Source organism: Oryzias latipes, chromosome 5 (genome assembly GCF_053564925.1).
Source record: "Oryzias latipes strain Hd-rR chromosome 5, Olatipes_Hd-rR_3.1".
NCBI lineage: Eukaryota > Metazoa > Chordata > Actinopteri > Beloniformes > Adrianichthyidae > Oryzias > Oryzias latipes.
Window position 1 is genome coordinate 12,454,380 of NC_136241.1, and position 22,663 is coordinate 12,477,042.

At 39.0% G+C, this 22,663-nt stretch overlaps 1 protein-coding gene and 1 long non-coding RNA gene across 4 annotated transcripts in view; one reads left to right on the forward strand and one right to left on the reverse strand.

Moving 5' to 3' along the window:
• Nucleotides 1–14,364, forward strand: part of LOC110015113 (uncharacterized) — a 31,386-nt gene extending 17,022 nt beyond the window's left edge. Inside the window, exons 2-4 of the long non-coding RNA XR_002290198.3 lie at nt 7,243–7,419; nt 12,861–12,972; nt 13,690–14,364. This is a non-coding gene — a long non-coding RNA (uncharacterized LOC110015113). The remainder of the gene's footprint in view (nt 1–7,242; nt 7,420–12,860; nt 12,973–13,689) is intronic.
• The window catches only part of gli1 (GLI family zinc finger 1), a 59,644-nt gene that overhangs the window by 33,230 nt on the left and 3,751 nt on the right, over nt 1–22,663 (reverse strand). Inside the window, exon 2 of one of the 3 annotated variants that reach the window (XM_078947106.1) lies at nt 7,222–7,307. The exons of 1 other annotated variant lie outside the window; for it this stretch is intronic. The gene's annotated coding sequence lies outside the window, so the exon portion shown is untranslated. Of the gene's footprint in view, nt 1–7,221; nt 7,339–22,663 lie in introns of those variants that run through there. One more of the 3 variants, XM_078947107.1, reaches the window with a different exon arrangement.

Genomic DNA, 22,663 nt, shown 5'->3' on the forward strand with positions numbered 1-22,663 from the left:
TTCAAACAAAATAATCTCTAGGCAGCAACATCTTATAGTTTATCTGGGGTTGAAATGACTTGATTTTAATGCCTCCAAACAGGCACTGAAAAGGGAAAAGCTCAAACATTTCAAGACATTACAAGCAGCTTGTCTGTTTAGCACTGCAGTCCTAACTAGATCAACCATGTTATCATTGGGAATCTGATCTCTTCATAATAAAACTTGGTACAAAGATCCCCCACATTATCCTTTGTCTGATTCACAATTCTTTTGGATTGTACTGTAATGCTCTGTGGTCTAACCCTATTATCTTTTTTTTAAATACAAGGATCTGAAAAGAATTGAAACAGCCCTTGCCCCAGTTTGATTACAAAGTGGGTTTGAAACAAAGGATATATCACACAAGAACTGGTGACTGATGTAATGTTCTGAATATTTGTTGACGCTTAGTGGAGATGAAAATTGTCCTCCCTGTTTTTACTGGCTTGACATTTGGTCAAACAAACTTCATCAATGCGGCACAGAGTGAACAGGTCGCAGAGCTAAAGTGTACAGCTTCCCTGTGTGGTCTTGCTGACTTCATAAGTCGCAGCCGTTTAGTTTAATTCCCAGATGTTAGTAGGAGAAAGGCATTCGTGTCTGCATTAGCTTTTAATTGGCTGGGATCCCTGAGCTGATATTTGGGGCTTAGCATGTGATTCAGTGGGATACACACACACACAAACACACATACATGATTGGTCAGAAATTATTTTTGAATTGTACAACTATCTGACCATTAAATGTCTCAATCTTAAATTATCAAATAAAAGGAAGTGAAATAAAGTTTTAACCTAAATGTGTTGCAGATTTTAATCTAATTAATGTAGCTTGCCTGATGTACTGTTAAATATGCATGCAATTGTCGCCATAATTGTGTGGCACCTCCAAGTTGCTCTGATTTCTCTCTTCACCTTTATTTGAACCAACACGATTTGAAGTCCCACAAACTGTGACAACTCTGTATCTTTTAACCAACAACCTCCCCTTTTTGTAATTCAGAAGTAGGTCAGAAGTGAACATCTGTGAGCAAAATTATGGTTTTAAATCAAAGAAAGGGAACCACAGATACAGTATTTGCTATGAGGATGCTTCTGGTGAAGTAGTGGTGTATGAGGAGATCTGGAGTGGGAGAGAAGAGCGTTGGAGTTTTTCATGACATGTATATAGGTATGAGAGCTGGAAGACAATGGTGAGATGTGCTGTAGGTGTGACAGAGACGTAGAGGTGGGACTGCATCAAGGATCAGCTTTGACCCTCTTCTTGTTTTTTTGTGGTGATGGACAGACTGGCAGATGAGATTAGACAGTTAACTCTGTGAAACATGATGTTTACAAATGACAATGCAATCTGTAGTGAAGAGAGGTCGATGAACATTTATGTGGATATTTGCCCTGAAAAGGAGAAAAATAAAGGTCAGCTGCAGCAAAAAAGGATATCTGTGTAAGTAAAAGGGACTCAAGTGGAACGATGAGTTTACAGGAGCAGGTGAAGAACTTTAAGGTCTTAAGATCACAGTCCAGATGAACAGAGTGTGTGGCGAACAGGTGAAGAGCCGTGTTGGTACAGTGTTCCAGGGAGGTCTCAGATGTTGTTTGTGCCAAAAGTCCCAGAGATGAAGATGTTGAGGTTCTCTTTGGGAATGACAATAGGATCAGGAATGGATACATTTGAGAAACAGGAGAAAAAATCAAGGAAGCAGATTGAGATGGTTTAGACACATTGGGAGGTATAAAGATGCTGAAGTTTGAGGAACTGGAAAAGAGGCCTGGAGGAAGATTAAAAAGGAGGTTAATTGATGTAATGGAGGAGGACATGAAGATAGTTGATGTGAGAGAGGAGGATTTATAGGATAAAGTTGGATGGAGGGGCTATAGTGACCCTAAAGAGAGCAGCTGAAAAAGAAAGAAAAAGGGTTTTCTACAACTTTTGATTGGTGATGTATGCATACACACCCTCTACTCAAGCCAATAAAAAGCTTTACCAAGGTGCACCAGGCTCACATAAGGTACTGCTGGTAAGAGATAAATCATTGTTATCATTGTCAGCTAATATCATAAACAGTCATCATGATATGACTAAAAATGGACAAAGCCTGTGGTCGTGTGATAAACTGATTTGATTTGGCTAATTTGAAAGGAATTTTTCAGCTCCTCTGTCACTGCCATTCTACCCAAACATGACATCATCAAACCTGAAATCCTTTCTGATGATGGACAAATTTGCAGGGCAAACATGCTTGAAAGTCTGTGAAACAATCTCACTGAGGATGCTACTCTAGTGCAATAATAATCTTAAATGAAAATTAAAATTAGAAGATTAAACAAATTCCTCCAGTGCAATCATCTTGGATATGAAATCTACCTCCAGAAGTAGAAAAAAGGTTAGGGCCAAGGGATAGTTATCTGTTCTTAAATTGGGATGTTTTGCATTTAAATGAATGGAAACAGCCTAATGTTATGACAAGCCACCTTATGGTTGGATAATTACAAAAGACATGAGGTGGACACAGAAAAACAAGGGAAAGAGTAAAAAAGACATCAAGGATGAGAACTTCTCCACAAAGTCACAGAGATATCTGAATATATCAACACACCAACACAAGACATAACAGTAACAATTATTTTCACCATAATGTAAATGTGTTAGATCTTTAGTTGTTAGTGGAATGGGCAACATTACCTGGATCTCTAAGTGAATCAAAGTTGTGATGAATTGAAACTCTTACACTTGTCTCAATGATTGGAAGCTAGTACGCAGTCCCCAGACATACACTTAAACCTGAATAAGTGTGTATGTTTGAGAAGCAGAGTCTTAAACCACCCCCAGAGTTATAATTAAGGTGCATTAACATAACTAAAAGGCAACAAATCAGCTCATCAGTAGTTGTGAATTAGAGGGCGGGGAGATTAACTTGCCATCAACACACACACTTGGATATTTTCACACCATGTAACCGCTACTGTATTCAGCCTCTCTTTAACTCTCATGTAATGGCAGAAGTTTCAAAATAAGAGACACCAATCAGTCCTGCATGTTGGCGCAGTGGTTAGTGCTCTTGCCTCATAGCAAGAAGGCCCCTGGTTCAAATCCTGGCTGGTGGACCTGAACCAGAACATCAATGGGTGACCTTTCTATGTTGAGTATGCTCTCCCTGTGCATGCATGGGCCTTCTTCTACCCTGCAACTGGTGCCCCCTTTGCCAACAAGTGGCTGGGATAGGCTCTGGCAGCCCTGTAACCCCAAAAGGGAATAATTGGAAGAAGAAGATGATGAATGAATGACAATCAGTCCTGAAACTGAGTGACAAACTGATCTTTAAGTCATGAAACATTTCCCATGTTTTTATGAAGTTGCAGTGATGGATCAAATCTTTTCATTCATTTTATTTTAAGGCAATTCATTAAAGAAAGAAAAGCCACAATATGACACTCTCAAAACTGCAATCACTACTAAGAAGAAACACTCTCTATTTTAAGCGGTTAGTTATTATGATAAAAATTGTAAAATGGTGTTTACTTGTATAGCGCTTTTCTGCCTTCTTTGAAGGTAGTGGGGGCTCTGCTGCCGAACACTAGCGCCAACCTCCCACCAGAAGCAAGGTGGGGTTCAGAGTCTTATTCAAGGACACTTCAACACAAGGCGGGAATTGAACCTGCAATATTACGATCATGGGTCGACCACCCTACCACTTCACTACGGCTGTCCCCATTATCCCTGTGTGCTAGCAATAACTTTATGTTACACTAAATGGAAATCTTTAAAAATTCAATTGTTATACATTCTACCATTGTAAAACAAGTAAAAGTCACCAGATAGATAATTCAGTTTAATTTTTTGTGATGCATTTTCACAGTGCAGGAATCACATAAATGATCTAATAAATGGACTGAAGTTGGAAAAAAAACTTTTTCAGCGCAATGGGTGGGCAAACTATCCAGGGTGTACCTCACCACTGCCCCTATGAACCCCAATGGGACCTCACTGGGTTTAGAAAATAGATACATTGTTCTTGGATAACTGGTGATAGCACCAATGGTGATAAAATCTAAATGATTTAAGCTCAGAACACATACAGAACCAAATATGTTTAAAAGTCTGACTCCAAAAACAGAAACAATAAATCTCAGTCAGCCTCTTGGATGAAAAAGGATTTTGAGCTGTAACGTTGCTTCCGACATGAAATTTAAAATGTTTTTTTATTTTCTTAATAACATCCATGTCTTTATAAGCAGGCCTGTGTTGACACATTATATTCATCATAGTCTGTATCTGTTGAAAGGATCAACCCCTTGTTTTTATTGTGAATTAATCACCATTTACTTAAGTTTCTGTCTGCAAACAATGTTAAGCTGTCTTGAAGGTTTCCATTTACACTGCAGAGAATGGCTGGCCAGACAAACTTTTACTGTCAGTCAAACGCGGCTGTCAGCGTTTGAGAAAATGTGGAGAAGTTTTGCAATAACAGAGGCATTCTGTTATTTGTGCGAGGAAACTCTGGTCTTATCTTGTGCATAAAGAAGGGGCTACCCCTGGCTGTGTCTCTGAATTCCAGGCCGTATCTCCATGCAATGCTCAGTGATGCGCATGGGGAACATGCACTAACAAACCTGGGCCGCCTCACAAACATAAACATGTATGAAGCATTCAGTCCTAAATACAGTCTAGAAAGAAACTGAGATACACACATTTGTAGAAGTGTGAGTCTGCGATGTACAGACACACATACTGAGAGGGTGGCTGATGAGCCAGTAACTTGACGTGACAAACACAATAAGAAAGGCCCAGCTTACGTCAGCAGTCAGTGAATGGCTCACTAAAGATGTGTGCGCACACACACTTGCACACTTTGAAACTAAGTCTGTCCTCCATTGGAGAGTTTTTAAGGCTGCCTCTCAGGACTTTGTATCGGTTGTTCAATTAGGCCTCCCTCGTCATTTAAAACCAACTGCTCCAAAGGGCTAAATAGCTAATCAGTGCATGGTTAATGGGATTACTGGGTGTGTAAAAGTATTTGTAAACTGAGATAATTTACTTGACATAGAAAAGTCTGGAAGCATTATTTCTGGCAGCAGGTGGATGTGATATTCATACCCGCCGTTGTCCTGTAAGAACCCAGAATGGGGAGAAGGCAGAAAGAACCAGAGAGCTTTACAAGATACAGACAGAAAATGTGAGGTTGACATAGAAACAACAGACGAATAATCATGTTAATGGCGGAAAGGAAGCTTTAAGACTGAAAATCTTGTCTTGCAGTTTTTAACATATTCTTGTGGCATTTTTCCCATGATGGATGAAATATATAAACAAAATTAAGCTTAAAATTCCATTTCTGAGGATTTCTTTATTCAAAATGTTGTGAATCATGAGCAGATGAAAAAATACAGTTGGAAAAAGCTTGTAGCAGTGAAGCTACAACGGCAAGCCACAAGCTCCCTGCTCCACTCTATTCTGATGCATCCACTTGTACACAACTAGCTCCGTCTACATCTTTATTATCCTCGTCTGAGCTGGCATCTGGTTTAAAACTTTACAGCTGGATAGCTCCAATGTTGTTCATCATTTTAATTGCACCAGCAATGTTAGGTTTGAGATGTGAGGGGCTGTAAGCTAGTGGGAGAGAGTGTAAACAGAAGGATGACTTGAGGCAGAGGCGGGCTTACGCTACACCAACAGTCCTGCCCACAACTCAAACGATTTCTCCAGCAAGCACTTTAAACAGCTTTGACCTACTTCCGGCCCTGTGGGTCGCAACCTGTGGCTCTTAGGTTAGGTGAGTCACCAGAAGTAGGTCAGAGCTGTTTGCAGTGCCAACCCCTGCTGTAAAAATGGAATGATCATAACTGAAAGACCACTGGGAATGCTTTTAAAAGAGCTCAAAAGATGATAAGAGTGGGACTGTATTGCAATGAATAGTTCAGCCCCTCAGACTGACAGTCGCAGTACCAAAGATCTGTTATTTTAACATCTCTCTGCATTGCTCAACATAATTTATCCCAAATGTCCTTCTACTACTTTTTTTTCTTCAAATCTGTTGTGAATTTTACATTTAGAGGTTAGACATGCCTAATTAATGGAGGTTCATTGACTTCGCTTGTGTAAACTGTGTTCTTACCCCATTATTGTTCTGAGCAACAATAATGGCAACCTTTCTGAACAACCCTTGTCTCGTAATTATGATCTTTAGAGTTGGATCAAACTAAAACCAATGTTTATCAATAAGGCACATTTTAAAAAATCGATTTAATCTGCCATTCTATAATAAAACAACATTCACACAAGATGTACAAAATGACAATTTTGTGCTATGAATACCCCCCCGAGTCAACACTTAAATTATGGGACTTAAAGAATAGAACAACTTATCTATTTCAAATATATGCAGAATAGTTTGATTCCCAATCAAAATATGTGGCAATAACGTTGAATATATACAAGAACAAAAAAGAATACCAGATAGAGAAATTAAGTTAACACATTCCCTTACTTTTGCAAGACTGGCACTGAATTCTGCCTCAGTCAAATAGCCAAATGTTTCATCAAATGTCCTGTATTTTCTGCACTTTAATGCACACTTAAAATTTTTCACAAAACTACAGTGTGCCTAATAATCCAAAGTACATCTGGATTATTTCTGGTTGTGTTTACTGATGTCAAAGTGGTTTTGAAAGGGTAAATGGCGCCTGGTCGGACTGTTTTATTTTACATGTTAAGTTTGGAAACTAGTATATTCACAGTAACGTTTGTTTTAGTGGTTCAGTCTGCTTTTTTATTTTACTAACAAGGTTGGGAGTTACAGGTATATATGGAAGTCTTCATACGCTATGTAGTGTATAAATATGTATGAATCATGTGGCGTGTTACAAACAACTTTTAGAATTACTGTGAACGCAGTTAAGAAAGTTTAACTGATGGACTTATCTCTGACTTTTTTGAACTATATGACTCTCATATACACCTTACACCATTATAAGGCACAAAGCATTCATTGACTGTGCACTTTATAATCCGTTGGACCCTATAATAAGGAAAATACAGTAGACTATACCAATAACATTTATTTATCTTTCATCTTCATCAAACAGAAAACATTTTTCGCCTGTGCACCAAACAAAGTATATCTTTCAGGATCACCAGACATTTCTTATTCATTACAAACTTTAAAAGCTGATGAGAAGGATGTATCTTTTCTTCATTTACCTCTTCATTTCCTCCATCCAGCGTGAGTGGCTACAAAGGTTAAAGTCTAGCAGTATACCATCGACCCATGCGTCTGCCAGGGGCACCTGAAGAGGGGCAAACATTTATGACAAAGAAAAGAGCGGGAGAGAAGAAAAAACATCAACAGCCTGGCCAAGTGCACCAAGGTCTGCAGCAAGTGGCGTTGTAGGGCCCTTGGTAAGTTTGTCTTGTAATTGAGTCAATTGTTGACCTCCCGGTTCAGCCTGCCTGAGCATATCATAGGAGGAAAAGCCTGCCGAATAATTAACGCTGTCTTGCACACCATCCATCTCCTCTATCTTCTCCTCCTCTTAACTTTCACCCCTCTCCTCGTCTCGGAGTATAACTGCCCGACGAGTGAAAGGCTGCTCTTTCAGGATGGGGGTGTTGTTCAGGGATCTGCTGAGGCTTACAATCTCCTTTTCAGCGCAGATCTTTCTTACCCCCAGAACTCTTCTCTCCTGCATTCACTCCCATTTTCATCCCTCCTTTTGTTTGCACCGTGGGATGAATTTTAAAGACTCTGCTCTCCAATCTCAGTCCCTCCTCATTTTTATTCGACTTTTTTTTTCTCTGGCAACTAATGCTGGATCCAACTAACAAATCTGACACTGCAGCACCTTATTTCTATGCACTTAGTCCTTTCTATTATAAACAAGGGTTCTTGTTTTGGTGATGAGAACAACCAAGAACAGGTCAAAAGCTTTCAAGGTATGTAACAAATGATTATTCCTTAAAATGCCTTAAAAGTTAAGGTATTTAGGAAGGCATTTTGTTTGTGAAAAGCAGTGACTTTTTAAAATGCCTGCCTCAATAGAGACTGCAGTGTTTGCACAAAAGCTCTGTCCTTTGTGGTCCTCTTGTGGCAGCTGATCCCAGGAGACTGAGCAGAATTCTCAGTTGTTATTCACATTTCACACATTCACTAATTAAAAGGTCCTCTTCCCAAGAAAATGCATTGATACAGTTTTAACTAGTGGGGGAAAAATGTGCATTTGTCTTTTGTTTAACAAGTTACTTGGACTGTGTGGCGGGTGGTTCTTTATTTCCAAATGTGTTAATTTAGTTAAATCTTATTTTTATTTTTTTTATTCACTCTATTGCAGGAAAATTTAAACTATGCAATCTGACAGAGCAAAATTAATAACAAAACACCAGTTTTTTAAATGAAGTCATTACATTTTTAAACTTTTAATGGTTTAATGTTGATGATTCATTAAATATGTTTTTTAAAAAAGTATATAAAACAACTTTCATTACCTAATATTACTTTTCATGTCATGTTCTTTGTGGTGACTCTAAAGTGATAGTTGCCCTTTTGCCCCTTTCTAGGCGCGGGTCCCAATACTTCCTTTCACCACAGACGCGTCCGTGTATGTTCAGTGTTGAGATATCAGGATCCACCCCTTTCATCTCTTGTTCCAACAGAGAGAGTCAAACCCCAACTGCTTTCTCTGTGTCTGTCCGTCTGCCTCCTCCATCCTCAGCTCTTCATGTGGAGTGTTTGTTAGGAAATCCTGAACAAACTTCAGCTGTTTGTTCTCTCTTTGTCGGCGACAGCTTTTTTATAGACTTTAACTATTGACAATTGTGTGACTACTGTTGGTCTCAAACAAACTAAATAACACTGTGCAAATAAGTACATACACATACAAAATGTACAATTCATCTAAAACGCAATGAAGATCTACGACTTAATCTCTGACAGCCAACTGCTGACAGACACAGGGCAGATAAAAAAATACATTTTCAGGATTCCGGCCCCTTTTTGGTACTCCTGTCTTCCTGTCCACTGATTGTGCTCATTCTGTTCGCCTCCCATATTGCATATTGCTCCGTAACAGCCGACCATGTTGTATGAAATTTCTTAAAAGTTCACGCTCCATTGTACCGAGTCCATAAACCAGCAACTTTAGTGTTGTGTGTGAAATTGGACCAAACTGAAAGTTGGAAACTTCTCAGTTTACCCTGCAATCTATGAGTGTGAGAGTGGAAAAAGTTCTACAACTCCAACACAAACCCATGCAGTACACAACCATGCTTCCATGTATAATTTGGGAACACAGAGATGCATGAAAAACGGTGGAGAAGCCCAAAAAATCCCCCACACACCAACATGACTTTTGCACTATTACTTTCAATCACAGCCACCTACAGTCACCCGCTTTCTTTGCCATCATTGTTGTCAGTCTGTTGATTTAGTCAAGAATCTTTGGTCCTGAGCTAAATAAATAATAAATAAATAAATAAAGTCTAAGGAAAGAAGGTAAATCCGGAGCTAGCTAGTAAGAAAAAGAGGCTCACAAAAACACACACACAGAGAGCTGAGAAGACCCACAATGAGGGAGATCATGGATGCCAGTAGGGGACTCAGTCTTCTGCACAATACACCCCCAACTGAGCCAAGACCCTTAATACCCATACTCCTGTTTCACACATCTTTTCAAAGCACCATTACAGCCCGCATGCATCTCCCCAGTCTCTGTACTTCAGCAGCGCGCTGTGATTGCAGCCAGCTGACAATAGCGTGATGCTCCAAGTGGAGTAAGTAAGGGCTGTCTAGGGACTCACACCAGGGCCATCAGGACAGCTTGTCTTTGTGTATTCTAAGACAAAAGCTCCAGCAGTAAAAGCTTCCTCTAAGCCGGCAGGGAGCTGTTAGGACAGACACGGGCTTCGTATGTCAGTGCTAAATGCACCTTTATCATCTGATCTAGGGTTAGGTGTGGGATTTAAAAACGGTCAAGATCCCAATCCCAACCAAACTGCTGTTGTGGTGCCACAGAAATGTCAAATGATGACAGAGTGCTGCAAAACAGTTTTTCTTCTCCTTGAAGCTTATCGTAGCATGCGTATCTTGTACAGCAATTAATTGCTGCCCACAAGTGCTTTGCTCTCTGCCGCTAAAAATGTTCTTGCAGGAAAAACAAAATGCTTGCACGCAAATTTTGGGTGTCATTTCATTTGGGTCTTAGGGGACATTTAAAATTATTTCTCTTAAGCAAACTTTTCATGAAATAATCCTAATGAGGAGGGAGGAAAAATATACTTCAACATCCTGGGTAGGTCTGGGAGTTTTGGCTGGGGCCCAAAGACTGGAAACAGGGGAAAGAAGGCCACGCTTTGTGGAGTAATGTGGTATGAAACATTGAGGGGAGTGTTAGAGTGGGTAAATATGATTTACACTGGCATGCATGCAGCTGTTTACATGTACAGTATGTCTTCATTTTCACAATTTGGGTTTGTAGAATTTTATTTTGGCCAAAAAATTCTAAAACTCATTTTTTTAATCTAACTTTTTTATTTTAAAAAAAGTCCCTTATGTAGAGATACATTTAAGTAAATTTGATTTCTTGGGGTTGAATCATTGGACTTGGGGCTTTGCCAAATGGACAAACCAGCTTTTGGTTTTGACCTAGCTAAGCTCCGCTAGCCTCTAAACTGAGCTCCTGGCTCCCATTCAAGCAGACCCCCTCCTCCATTTACAAGGCCCTTCAGTAGGTGGCTGGTTGCTAGACAATGTGCTTGGTTATGTGGGTTATGTAAAGACCCTCCTGCACACAAAAGCCAATGTGGCTGCCTGTTATGTGCAACTCTTCAGAGTCTGGGGTCAGTTAGAAGAATAGCTTTGGCGCTAACACTCCAAGTTAAAAACGTGTGCTCTTCAGTGTGTTTGAGGAGTGGAGGAAACTGATCAGCTTTTATTTTACTTGTTAATTTTGCATCCCCTGAACTTTCAACCCCACTCAGTTGAAGTTCAAACAACACCCTTCTTGACACGTGAGCTAATTAGATGGCAGTGAGTGAATTGGATGGTTGCACATGAGTGTAAAGTGTCCTTAGAGGAACTGATGGGGTCATCAAGAAATCCCATTCTAAAATATGGCAAACAATCTGTAATAATATTGGGGTTGTAGTGATTCTGTAATGACTGTTTTAGCAATCCAAGTCAACTACATGGACAAAATTTAATGAAAACTAGGATTAATATTTGATTCAACCCTTGTGCTATCCTAGGCATTTTAACATCGGGAGTTGGGTCATCTAGACCCACTAGACAGTGCTCTGAACAATTTTTCTTCAATGATTTGTGATCTTCACTGGTGTCCATAGATTACATGAAATCTTTCCACCTTTATCCACCTTTGTCATGTTAGGAATAACACGTCAAAGTAAGGGTGGGGTCATCTAAGATAGCACAAGGGTTACGTTGATTGTTACACATAATTATTTAAAAATGAACAGTTTATAATATTATTTTTCTTCTGAATGCTAAGATTATCGTACAAAAAGACTGAGCCCATTTCCATGCCCACAAAAATGGGATAAATGGGAGTAACAGGCTGCATACAAGTTCCCCTATGCGGGAGTCATCTGAAAGTCCTGGTCTTCATTGTTGCCAATTATCTAATTTAGTTTGCAGCACATACTGTATGTAATGATGTAACTTTCAAAACTTCTTCAGGTTTGTTCTTTGCACACATCTGGCTGTAATAGCTTTAGCTTTGCGATAAAAGAACTGATATGTCTGCAAAATAAATACCATGACACCGCTGTTCTTTGTTGTTTTGGCGTTGGTTGCCTTGGATATGCAACGCCACCTTGCGCCCCATTTGACTTTTGCCTACTGCATTTCCTTTACAAATATGAAGATGTAAAACTACAAAAAATATTGAATAAAGGCATGCATGGGAGAAAAATTCATGATTATTATCAGTTAAAGGAAATCCTATCAATATAATGATCTGATCTGATAATAATGAGATTTTTGGCGTTCATGTAAATTGGTTGAATTGACAAGAATTTATCATTAAAGTTACTTTGGATTTATTGATGATCGTTCTCTAAAAATAACTGTTTTCTTCTGTAGTTAATAAGCAGCTGTTTTTTAACATTTGTAATAAAGTATTTGAGTATTCTTCTGCCTTTCTCCTGCAGCAATCAAAACTTTCAAATTTAGAATTTATATTTTTATCAGTCCTTAATAATCACCAGCTATTGGGCGTCTTTTAAAGTGGCAAACCTGGATCTTGTTAAGCTGTCAAAATTAATTTGTTCATAAGTCAAAACTGTACTTTCCACTGGGCAGACAAAGCGCTTTTTCAAAATCACAGCACATGTCTACATTTATAAAGACCAGCTGAAGACCTGTAGCTCCTCCAGTACATCTGTTTGTCATTCCCATAAGCTGCATGGTCTATATGTGAGTATTTATCATAGTCCTTTGCACATAGCTCATGTGGTAGAGAATGAAAAAGGCAGCTGAACACGCTCACGTCTGCCCTAAAGCACCCTGACATGACAGAAGCATAAGTCTAAGAGACAAAAGGCTAACACCTGTAGAGACGACCTCAGCAGAGTTACACAACTGACATAACACCACCACACTAGTTGGTTGAAGATTGCATTTTTTGTTCCTTACAAAATCACACTTTCTTTATTTCATGCAGCTGATATTTTCTTGAACTTTTCTCCTCACGATAGAAAAATAAACATACTTACAAAGTTGGTGTGTTTTTACATAAACTTTTGGCAAATTTGTCCTTTTTTCTGCATAATCATTTCTTGATTTTGGATCAAAGACAAAACTGAAATACAACATCTGTTTGTGCACAAAGGTGACAACGGAGAGCAGGAGTCCTTCAAGCAGCAGCATGGTGGTAAACCGCACACCTCATAGACACCGCCAGTCTGCTCTGATGGCCAACCAGCAGAGGAAAACACGCTGAGGTGAGGAACACTACTACGTGTGTGCATGCTCATTTCAAAACACACTTCTGCTCGCTCAGAATTAAACACGTTTTAAGCCCATATTTGCACAACTCGGAGTATCTGCCAATAATCTAAAAGTCAGGCGTGATGTGGAGCAGCCGCCTGAAATTAAGAAATGAGTGAGAAAAAAACTCAGTTTCCACGGATTAGAAGTTATGGAAAAACTTTAAATACAAAAATGCATGCCTCTCATATGTTGTTTTTTTTTTTTTTTTTTACATTTTTTAAAATATGAATGCAATCAAAAACATGTGGAATGGCAGCTATTTTGAAGAAAGTCCCAGAGGATTGGCTTGGTAAGCGACTCTAGCAGCACCATGCAAGTAGCAGACAGTTTGTTTTCCAAGACAGCAAATACTTTAAAGGGTATCTTACATTTACTCGACTAACAAATCAAACAAAAGGGACTGCAGTAAACTTTGAGTAATTAACATTTTTCATCATGTCCTCGACAGTCACCTCCACCCACATCCACCCATATCCCTTAACATCTAAACACACACACAGAGACACACTCAAACAAGGAGCCTCAGACACACAAGCAAATGTGCTCGCGCACTGACATCCCCTTGCCCCCGCACAAACTCGGCCTGACAAGCTGGAGCATGTGTGGTGGAGCTCAATGGTTGGAAAGAGACATCCCTCTCAGCCCTGAGGCTCTGCTCTGTCCCACAGGAAGCTGGAGTGTTAGCTGGGACACACAAGACGAGGGCAGGAAGAAGGCCAGGAGCAGGAACCAAGACTAAGCAAAAAATCCCAAAAAAGGTCTAAAACAAAAGAGTGACTTGCTTAATCTAAAAATAACGAACATTTCAGGGCATAAACATTGGCATACTCCTGATAAACGTGCAGAACTTTAACCTGATGAAGACCAACTTTTACTAATGATTTTCAACTTCCAATTACAATCTTCTACAGTTTTTTTAAAAAAATGTTTTTATTCACAAGTGTGTATTGCCAGTTTTTGCGTTAACCTAATTCATGTCAGTGTTTGAAAAGATCCTTGATAGATTTTTTTTAAAACATCAGAAAACGGTGGCTTTTAAAGTCACAAATGTGCAATCACAAATGACAAGAAAGAAAAGAAATTCTTATTACAAAACAGGCACTGATTTTAAAATGATATACCTGTTCAAATTTTACTCTGTATTCTATTTATATTATTTTGCATACTGTCTGCTACCTGTGTTTTATAAATTTATGTGTACTGCCTATCTTTTCAACTCAGTTTTATTTCTGTTGACATCAGGGAATTTAGCCTGTGGCTATAATCTGGCATATTTACGTGTGTTTTAATGATCATTAATATGCATTTTCTCTTTCTGAATAAAGTTAATCCTGGAAGCAAAATTATTTTAAATTTAAATGAGACGAAACTTAAGACAACTATTACATAAGCATTTTGGTTAATGGTGACACATGATGCATGTATTCTAGCATGTTCCAACTCCAACAACAAATAGTCACAATGAACATTCAGTTTCAACACAAACGTTTTCTAGCGTTGCTTGCGGCTGTTATTTAGGCTATGTTTATGATGTTTCCATCATCTCTGAACCTGTGGTCTCAACAACCACTAGTTAGTCAACCCTGGGAAGACTTGCTTTATGTTGAATGAAAGAGCTCAGTCAAAGCTTGCTTTTTAAATGGCGCACCAATCACAAACAAACACAACAGCTGACCCAAAAGTTTAGCTAATTGCCAGCCACTTGCCCGACCTCCACATGTGGGACTGTTCATTCACGCTACACCAGAAGACATGCAGACGGAACTTCACACAGACCCACACACTGCTACAAAAAAACAGGGAAGAAATACAGTTTCTGAATGAGATCCTGATGCTTTCATTGTGAAACACACTGAACATCCAGTCTTTGTTCTTCACAGCATATTTCTCATTTAAATCCAAATGAAAAGCTTTTGTTTTTCACACTCAAAGCTTCAGTCTGGCTGGAAGAAGAGAATTAGTGTTAGGTCACAGGTGCCAGTTAGCCAATCCACTTTGAACAAAAATAAAAGGAAAAGTAGACACAAGTCACACCTAATGCAGAGTAATCAGATTATGAAAACATGAGGCATTTTAGCTTGGAGTTACATATTCTTTGTTAAATCAAAGAGTTGGACAACAGGGGTTAAAATGAAATAACAGCAACACTTTCAAGATGTCTAACATAAATGCATGGTTGCCATACCTTCATAAGCAGTGTTACTACTCAACTTCAACGAGAAGCCTTCTGTAAACTTCAAAGATCGCAATAAACCTGTCCAAAAAGGGGATTTAGAGACTTTACCAGTGTTTTCCGGGACTTTGACTTGTTGGCTCGTTTCATTCAAGGTTTCTTCACAGTTGTGCTTTGAGCTTAAACTTCAAAACAGAAGCCTCGACGTATGACGAGTTTCTTTCATTTCAAATTCTGATGCATAAAGAAAATCTGTTTCACATAGTGTGCTGAACAGTGCTTCACATTGTGGTACAGTTTTTAATCTGTTGTGTAGAAAATTGTCCCTCTTCCAGTGCGAACCTACCATTGTTGGGGTGGTATAAAAAAGACTGAGCGTCGATTCCTATTGAACCCTCTACGTTTTGAATGAGTCTGGTCCCAAAAGCTTGGCATAAATGCCCAGCATGGCACTGCGATCCTTCCTGCTGCAAAAAGGCTGAGAAATCCAGTCTCATAACCTCGTTCTTTCATGCCTCAGCCCTCCGTCTGTTCTTCCCTGACACTCACTGAAAGACTGAGTGTCTCCCCTCATGAGTTGCTCTTCCGTTGTCTCATGCTTTCCCTAAACTTCAGTTAGCAGGTGCATTCGTTTGTGAGTTCCCCCACTGACCCACAGAAAAAAGAAATGGAAAAAAAAGAAAAAAGAAAAACGACCTCCCTACTGGAATACAAACTGGTAAAAAGCCAACCAGTGGTGAAGACAAGCACAGCATCAGTACAAAAAGGTACAGAAGGAGAAAGAAGAGGAGGAGTGAGCAACGGTGTGGTCCTAAAAAAAATAACAGCTGCAACCGCCACATTGTCGTTCAAACATTTGTTTCATGTTAAATACAGCTGCAGGTCACTTCACAGCATGGGAACCACAAAACCAGCACCTTTTCGGACCCTCGCTCGCATATTCTCCATTCTCAGCCCCAACAAACCCTTCATTTGTGACGACTCGGTTCAACTTTTTTGCTGAATCCAAATACCATCCTTCCATTTCTACAAAAAAACAAAACAAAAGTCAACATGTTTGAGTTGGTCCTGTTTTGAAATGTTTGTTGTAAATGAAACTTGCTGATTTGACAAAAAAAGAAGGCACTTCTGTTCAGAAGCATTAGCAGAGATTTCTCCGGACACTAGTTTCCTCCCACATTTATGAAAAACATCACATTTGTTTAAAGACTCTAAACCAGCCATCAAGTAATTGTTAAATTAAAAGAATATAGATATTTATAAAATGTTTAAAACAAAATCATTTGCAAACGTGCGATTTTTGACTGGAATTCAAAATGTCACTAAACAGCGCAAAGACAGGTCCAATTAACCACTTTCATTTAAGTGTTACAGGGCTGTTCTGTACATTAATTTGATGCCTTGGTGGACTGAGAATGGGATATTTCAATCTTGTGTTAATTTAAATGTATTTTTTCAATGCTTAAAGAAGCTTGTATTGATGATTTTTCAATCTTGGTCAATAATGATACTAATATTGGCTCAGAAATTGAGGGGGGCAAAGCTTTTTGCTGTGGGGCCCCCTTTAGCTCAGCCCCTGGCAAGAACAGTGAAATTCACTACCAACCTTTAGAGCATTTGGCAGGGATATCAGAACACGTGCGATCCTGTACATCCAACATAAACATATCTGAAGCTATCACATAAAAACAAAACCAAAAAATAAAAAATAAATCCACCCCATCATTAGTCCTAACATGGTAAGAAAAAGCCAGCACACCTTTCACACCCGCATTCATCCAGTCACAACATGCAGAAAAGCAACTTCCTCCACCTCCTCTGAGAGAAATGACCTGCAGGTAGCTTTGTTTGAGGGGCAAAAAAAACAAAGAACGCTGTTGCTGAAGAAACAACAAACTCCACGGCTGGTAGTAGCATCTCAACAGCTGTGCTGCCGCATTTATTCGTCTGAAAATCTTTTTAAAAGGCTGGAAAGAATGAAGCTCTTAAATCTTGGAGACCATGTTTCATGTTTCCCCATAGTCACTGTAATCAAGTGTGTCTTATAGTACATCATTATTGCCTGCAGTTTTTGTTACTTTTTGGCTACCAGGAAATGAGGCCTCTCCTTGTGTAATTAACGGGCAAAATAAAGTAACTGATGAGGGAATTGCAGTTTGCTTCAACCAGGTCCAGATGTATAGCTGACGAGGCCAGCAGCCCCGATCCCTTACAGCAGGGTTAGTAGTCTCCAAAAGTCCTAACTAGCCGACATCTATGTTCCCTTCTCTTGTAAATAAAGACTTAATGGTTTACAAGCGGTCCAATAACCGTAATACCTTCATGGTGAATTAGCCTGCAGAGCAGTTAGACACACTGGTTTGAACTGAGGCAACTGGACGGAAAGAACACACACACAAGGGTTTCCTGCTTTCTTTTTTTTAAGCACAATTTCTGTTTGTTTTAAAGCATCAGGATCATTTTGAGGTATTAAATAAATATAAAGCCCCTTTTCTAGTGTTTATTTGTTTGGACTTTTGGTTGTTACAGTGTGTAATATACAAAATGTGTTTTATTACATTATCAGCATAAAAATTAAAACAAACTTTGATTTGTGAGCTCTGAGCAGTGCATTGTTGCTATTTTTGTTTTTCCGATAAAAACTCAGCATTCAATTGGAACTCTACTTCTTAAAAATCATGTTTTTTGTGTTTTTAACATGTTTTTGTGGTATTGTTCTAATGATGGAAGACATGAATAAAGAAAAAAAGTGAATTTCTACTATACTAAAATGATACATGTTTTTTATATTTTTGCTAAAAACTGCATACGGTACTCATAATTATAAGACCACTGGGAATGCATTTAAAATAGATCAAAAGACGACTGGAGTGAGACTTTAGATCCACAGATCTGCACTAAATGAGGTATATTGTTTTTGTATATATATTTGCCAGTAAACTGTTTCCACAAGCACTTGGCCAGGAGTTTTTTTTAACAACCAGGATTAGTCTGTTCAAAAGATCCCAAATTGTAAGTACAATCTGCATGTTTTTCCTCTCACTGAAAAATGACAGCGTCCAGACTGTTTGATTACGGTGGTGTAATTTCCCAGATTGAATGGCAGCAACAGTTGCAAACTGACAAAATGTCTTTTTTTAGGGAAATGCAATCATCTGCCGATAAAACCAGTTCATGCCCTGGACCAGCAGAAGCACGTTTATTCTACATCTTTCTCTCAGACATTGTGTTTTTTCCCCCTATTTCCTTAATATATCTACAATTTAAAAATTGTGCAACATATACAAAATGAACGAGATATTCCTTTGTAATTGCTATGAAAGTAAACGAGGATCGTGGCTTTTTGAAAACAAAAAAATTGAGCAGTAAAAATGTATGAAGAGTGTACTCTCTTTGTCACAATGTTGCTGAGCTAAAGTGCATTTATAGGGTGGCAGCTGGTTGTTGAGTAAGCCTAAGCATCAGGGAATCATTTAGTAGGCTAGTTGTAGATCTAGGCCTGCATATTTCTCATGCTGAGCAAAACAAACAGTCATTTCTGGCACAAAAAAATGAGGAGCCACAATTACATCTTATCTGATCCAAGTATGTGGGCTGAGAAGGGAATTCTTTCTTAAGTAAAAAACTAAATAGAAAAGAAAACTTTTTTTTTGTCCGTTTTTGAACCTAAAAAGTAAGTGGAAATATGTCTCACTAGTGAAAGCAGTTATGGTGTCATTTCCAACAAACCCTTATGATTTTAGGTAAAAAAAAAAAAAAAAAAAAAATTATATATATATATATATATATATATATATATATATATATATATATATATATATATATATATATATATATATATATATATATATATATATAAGAAACAATGATGCTGTCGTGCACACCGTGAAACCATTGCTCAATAAGTGAAATAAGGCACTGGAGTCCAGTCAGTCAGGATGGCTGAGTTGTAAATGCGTTCCAGCAGGAAAAGCTTTGGAGCAAGGCAAGCAGTCTGTAGTCGGCAACTTTCCCCAGCTCCAGCTAGTGCACCGCCCTCCCTGCAGCCCACCCAAGAAGCAGCCCATGGGCATAAATTTGAGAGGCTGAGTTGCTTTGGATTTAAAACAATCTGCATCTCTCTCCTTCTCTCCCTCAAAGTTCTCCACAGACACTATGAAATGTTTTCACCCTTTACGCTGTTTAACCCCTTTTTTCCCTTTCCAACAAAATTCCACTCTTAATGAAAATGGAAAGTTCTTTTTCAGTGTGGGCCAAGAATATTATTTTTCTAAGAGCTTAATTAAGTCTGCAGAGTATACCACTGAAGCGTACCATCTATAACTTACAGTGACGAAAACAAAATATCTGTACACTTTTCTGTTTGCTGTAAAGCTGAATTCCCCCCCCCCCCCCCCCAAAAAGAAAACTTTAGTCAAAAACCTGACTTCTACTAAAAGGAATAGAATAAAATAGAAACACAGAGAAAGAGATACTACTGAGGCTATCACCAGACCCACAAACAAGTAAACTCCATCACTGTTGTTGATTTGAGCTGCTGTTCAGACCAACTGTGATCTGTTTGGTTGCACACAGTTCCCTTTGAAAGAAGATTTACGATTCTCAAAAACAATCAACAGATGTTCCTTGAAAACTAAAATGTGCAAAGAGTTTTTCAGATTGGTCGGATCAAAGCATTCTGCAGCGTGGATGTCACGACTGAGGTGTGATTGTGAATGTGAGGCAGTTAACTCTGACCTACAGCAGATTGCTGTCAGCGTATCGGCGACGACTGGGCCCGCATTTGGCATGCGGTGGTCGTAATTCATGCGCGCGTGTCACAGCACCAGCGAATGTGGACAGACTTCCTGTTATGGCATCGAATCTGGCTAAGAGGGCATCAGCGGGCCTCTGCGGTGTCTCAAAACCGAGGACTGAGTAGAGACAAACAGCAGCAGAAACAACAAAAGAGGGATCATCAGAAAGAGGAAGGGAAGGAGAAAGATTTGCTTATGTAAAAGTGCAACTTTTGAAAGACACTGACCTAGAGCTATAGATAAACCATCCTTCAGGTCATGGGTCTGATTTTTTTATTTTCTATGTAATCTTTGATAAAAGAATCAATATCATTTAGTCTTTTTTATTGGTTTTCTGCTCTTTTTGTTTGTGAATTCCAACGTTGTGTTTGAAGATCCACTTTGAGGAAAAATGTATTTTTGGTGTTTTGAACATGTTCTTGTGGCATTTTTCTGATGATGGATGACATATATAAAGAAAAATTAAGCTTAATTTAAATTTCTGAGTATTTTTTATTCAAATTGTGGTTAATCAGGAGCAAAGAAAAAAAATTGGAACAGTTGGAAAAAGCTTGTAGTTGTGACATAAAATCTACAATCAACAGGTTACAGTCTCTCTATTCTAATGTATCCACTTGCAGACAAATAGAACCGTGCACATCTTGTTTTTCCTCGTCTGAGCATGGTTTCTGTCTTAAAACTCTATGGCTGGATAACTACAACATTGCTCACCAATGATTAGAATATTAAATCTAAACCTTTCTGCAAATCTGAAAGTAATCCAAACTAAAAAATTTCACTTGTTTTTTGTATAAATCTTCTTTTGTTGCTGTATGTAAATTTGTATTTTTGTGGCAGACAACATGACAGCGTGGGACATGAACCTACAGGTTCCTCAAAGACAAACACTGAGGCACATTTCTGTTTTTGATGTTATCTCAACGTAGTTAGAAAAGCTGCTATCAAGAACAATCAGAGCAACTACAGATCCATCTGCACGTCCAATAGATCATTTAATACCTTCATGACACTGTCTCTTTGTTTTCATGTGGAGTCTGAATGAGCTACAACCAAAACTAAAGCAAAAGATGGAACTTTGAGAAAATAAAATATGAAATTTAGGGCTCTTAAACAACACATCTTATCATGATGATGATGCTCCCTCTTCTGTGCAACGGCGTAAACGCTCTGACGTTTTTACTGACGAGCGTCAGGCAGCTTAACGTCAGACTCTGTGTCGCAACCTCACTCAGTATGGCAGCACCTTTAATGCTCTGTGACCATGGCAACCTGCTGGAACAATAAACAACCGCCTCTTCTTCACTTTCTGCCAGCCGACAGCCAACATGAGTCATCAGCGGCTGAGCGCAGACATAATGCAACACACATACAAACCTTTAAGCATGCACAAATACACACTGCTTGAGTAAAACACAATGAGAATCTCACCCTGTAATACAAAAAATAAGATTGTCCTCTCCACAAAATCACAGGGAAAACCACGGCCCCATTGTTAGAGTCTGAGCTGATGGGATGAAGGAAAATGAGTGGGCTGTTTGTGCATACAAAGGCAACCGGCAGTCTCACCTGGATGTTATTAACGCTTCTTTGATTTCTAATATAAGCCACATGTGACTATAGTAAGGCAGGCTTTTACACACAAACACACAGACACATAAATGTGTGACGGCCCACCACCCCGACTCAAAGTAAAGGGGGCCGGACGATTTGGAACAGCCTTGGCTCCACCTTTTACTGTCAGCAGCAAATCTGCATCAAATGCGTGCACATGTTGCCTGTCTCCAGCACGTGTTTGCACACGGCACTGAGGATAAGGGCCCAACACCAGTCTAATTTACCTGATGCAAACATTTATTTAACCCTTGTGCTATCCTAGGCACTTTAACACTGGGAGTTGGGTCATCTAGACCCCACAAAATTCAATGATTTGAGATCTTCACTGGTGTCCATGGATTACATTAAATCCTCTTCACCTTTATCCACCTTTGTCATGGTAGGGAGAACACGTCAATGTAAGGGTGGGGTCATAGGATAGCACAAGTGTTAAAGAACCACTCCAATGAAAATTGTGTTTTTACATGGTCTTGTGGCAGTTTCTATTCGGATGATGGAGAACATATAGAAAGAAATTTAAAATGTCTGAGTATTTCTTGATTCAAATCAGGAGGAGATGAAAAAATGCCATTTGGAAAAAGCTTCTAGCTGTGACGTTGGAGCTACAATCTGCAGCTAAACAGACTGAAAATGGAACGTAACATTTTCAAGACTTCTGTTTTGTTTTGTTTTTTAATGGGGGAACAGCTGACGGGCAACAACAAGACCTTGGAACAACTGAAGCACAGAAACTTCTAGAATTAGTCTGATGCTGCCAGTAGCATTTATTGTCAACCTTTCATTAATTAGTAGGAGTGGAACGATTCATTTTAACAACGATTCCATTCATACCACAGTTTGTGGTTGACGATGTGATTCATAGTCGATATTGGTTCATTTTGAATGATCCGATTCACTGACCTAAAATCGTTCCAGGATATCTTTAGCCCAAAATGTAACCAGTGGTGACTAAGAGATGAATACCTGGGTACTGGACAGTGCAGCTCAAATTTCCCAGATTCCTAGTATTTCTTGCAAGATAATCAAGTGTAAATTAAATGTGTGTCCAACCCTGACAAA